This window comes from Arachis hypogaea, chromosome 17 (assembly GCF_003086295.3).
Source record: "Arachis hypogaea cultivar Tifrunner chromosome 17, arahy.Tifrunner.gnm2.J5K5, whole genome shotgun sequence".
Lineage (NCBI taxonomy): Eukaryota > Viridiplantae > Streptophyta > Magnoliopsida > Fabales > Fabaceae > Arachis > Arachis hypogaea.
In genome coordinates this window covers 65,398,696-65,402,055 of record NC_092052.1, presented here as the reverse complement: position 1 = coordinate 65,402,055, position 3,360 = coordinate 65,398,696, and the positions used below count along the sequence as shown (strand labels likewise).

The 3,360-nt window shown below is 35.3% G+C and overlaps 1 non-coding gene across 1 annotated transcript; it reads right to left on the bottom strand.

The window, feature by feature from the left end:
• Positions 1 to 2,257: 2,257 nt before the first annotated feature.
• LOC112768409 (small nucleolar RNA R71) lies at positions 2,258 to 2,365 on the bottom strand. The gene has a single exon (XR_003185842.1). It is a non-coding gene; the product is annotated as a small nucleolar RNA R71 (small nucleolar RNA).
• Positions 2,366 to 3,360: the final 995 nt, after the last annotated feature.

Sequence of the window (3,360 nt, the reverse complement as noted above, 5' to 3'; positions counted from 1 at the left end):
TTTCGTGCACCAAGTTTTTGGTGTCGTTGCTGGGGATTGTTCGAGTTTGGACAACTGACGGTTCATCTTGTTGCTTAGATTAGGTAATTTTATTTTATGTTTAAGCTTTTTACTTTTTATTTTTGAAAAAAAAAAATTCAAAAATACAAAAAAAAAAATTTTCTATTCTGTTCTTCAAAGTTTTTAAGAATGAATTCTAGAGTTTCATGATGATTTGTTGAAGTCTGGCTGGCTGTGAAGCCATGTCTAATCTTTTGAACCGAGGTTTCAACTTATCATCACAAGAGCTTGTTGATTTCTATCAATTTTGCTGTTGAAAGTAACGATCTGCTAAAGCTTGGCTGGCCATTGGCCATGTCTAATTCCTGGACCGGAGTTTTAGACTAACATTGCATGATTCCTGGAATTCTTATTAAAAATTTTGAATCTCTTTATTTTCTTTTCCAAATAATTTTCGAAAAATCACAAAAAATTTACAAAATCTTAAAATAAAAAATATGTTATGTTTCTTGTTTGAGTCTAGTGTCTAATTTTAAGTTTAGTGTCAATCGCATATCTTTATTCTTCTAATTTTCGAAAATTACATGCATTATGTTCTTCATTGATCTTCAAGTTATTCTTGATGATTCTCTTGCTCTGATCTTTAAATTCTCTTGTTTTGTGTCTCTTGTTGTTTTTCATATGCATTTTCAAATTGTTATAGTCGTTAGTATACAAAATTTCTAAGTTTGGTGTCTTGCATGCATTGTTTATTTGATCTAAGTTTTCCATGATTAATTTCATTTTGTTGTTTCTCATCATTAAAAAATCCAAAAAAAAATTTCAAAATTATGTCTTTTCAAGTCAATAATACAGAGAATTGAAGATTCAGAACAGACAGCAGAGAAATTACACAGAAAAAGCTGGGCGTTCAAAACGCCCAGTGAGGAAGGAAAACTGGCATTTAAACGCCAGCTAGGGCACCTGGCTGGGCATTAAATGCCCAAAAGGGTAGTATTTTGGGCGTTAAATGCCAGAATGGATACCATTCTGGGCGTTTAACGCCAGGATGGCACAGGAGGGAAGATTTTGTTTTTAAATCAAATCTTTTTCAAACTTTCATAATTTTTCAAAATCAAATTTTTTTCAAATCATATCTTTTCAATCATATCTTTTCAAAATCAATTTCTTTCCATTTTTTTATTTTCGAAAATCCTTGCTACAATTAATTATTTAATTCAAAATTTTCAAGTTGTTACTTGCCTATTAAGAAAGGATCAAATTTTAAATTCTAGAATCATATCTTCTAATTTCTTGTTAGTCAAGTAATCAACTTTAATTTTAAAACTTTCTTTTTTTTATTTGATTTTCAATCATATCTCCTCAATCAAATCTTTTTCAAAATAATTTTCAATCATATCTTTTTTATTTCTAATTTCAAAATCTTTTTCAAAATCAATTAACTATTACCTCAATTTCAATTTTCGAAAATCATCAACCATTTTTTATTATTTCAAAATCTCTTTAATTTGTTTTCAAAAATTCTTCCCCTCTTCTCACATCTCTCTATTTAAGGACTAACACTCCTCCACTATCAACAATTCAGACTCTCTCTCTATAAGTTCAAATTGTCTCATCTCTACCTCCTCCTTCTATTCTTCTTTTCCTCTGACACCTCAAGGAATCTCTATACTGTGACATAGAGGATTCCATACTTTCTTCTCCTCTCTTTCATATGAGCAAGAGCAAGGACAAAGGCATTCTTGTTGAAGCTAATCCTGAACCTGAAAGGACCTTGAAGAGAAAGCTAAGAGAAGCTAAAGTACAACTCTCTGTAGAAGACCTAACAGAAATTTTCAAACAAGAAGAAGCCACAGCAGCCGAAAACAACAACAATACCAACAATGCAAGGAAGGTGCTTGGTGACTTTACTGCACCTACTCCCGACTTCTATGGGAGAAGCATCTCTATCCCTACCATTGGAGCAAACAATTTTGAGCTTAAGCCTCAATTAGTTTCTCTAATGCAACAGAATTGCAAGTTTCATGGACTTCTATTAGAAGATCCTCATCAGTTCTTAGCTGAATTCTTGCAAATCTATGATACTGTTAAGACCAATGAGGTTGACCCCGAGGTCTACAGACTTATGCTCTTCCCTTTTGCTATAAGAGACAGAGCTAGGACATGGTTGGACTCACAACCTAAAGAAAGCCTGAACTCTTGGAAAAAGCTAGTCAATGCCTTTTTGGCAAAGTTCTTTCCACCTCAAAAATTGAGTAAGCTTAGAGTGGAAGTCCAAACCTTCAGACAGAAGGAAGGTGAATCCCTTTATGAAGCTTGGGAAAGATACAAGCAATTGATCAGAAGGTGACCTTCTGACATGCTTTCAGAATGGAGCATCATAGGTATCTTCTATGATGGTCTGTATGAACTGTCCAAGATGTCATTGGACAGCTTTGCTGAAGGATCTCTTCATCTGAAGAAGACGCCTGCAGAAGCTCAGGAACTCATTGAAATGGTTGCAAATAACCAATTCATGTACACTTCTGAAAGGAATCCTATGAATAATGGGACAAATCAGAAGAAAAGGGTTCTTGAGGTTGATACTCTGAATATCGTATTAGCTCAGAACAAAATATTGACTTAGCAAATCAATATGATTTCTCAGAGTCTGTCTAGCATGCAAGCAGCAACAGGCAGTACCAAAGAAGCTTCATCTGAAGAAGAAGCTTATGATCCTGAGAACCCAGCAATGGAAGAGGTAAATTACATGGGAGAATCCTATGGAAATACCTATAATCCTTCATGGAGAAATCATCCAAATCTCTCATGGAAGGACCAACAGAGGCCCCAACAAGGCTTCAACAACAGTAATGGTAGAAGAAATAGGTTTAGCAATAGCAAGCCTTTTCCATCATCTTTTCAGCAACAGACAGAGAATTCTAAGCAGAGCCACTCTGACTTAGTAATTGTAGTCTCTGATCTAACTAAAACCACTCAAAGTTTCATAACTGAAACAAGGTCCTGTATTAGAAATTTAGAGGCACAAGTGGGTCAGCTGAGTAAGAAAGTTACTGAACTCTCTCCTAGTACTCTCCCAAGCAATATAGAAGAGAACCCAAAGAGAGAATGCAAGGCCATAAACACGTCCCACATGGCCGAATGCATAGAGGAGGGAAAGGCAGTGATTTCCACTGAGGAAGACCTCAATGGACGTCCACTGACCTCCAAGGAGTTCCCTAATGAGGAACCATGGAAATATGAGGCTCATACAGAGACCATAGAGATTCTATTGAATCTACTTCTGCCATTCATGAGCTCTGATGAGTATTCTTCCTCTGAAGAGGATGAAGATGTTACTGAAGAGCAAGTTGCTAAGTA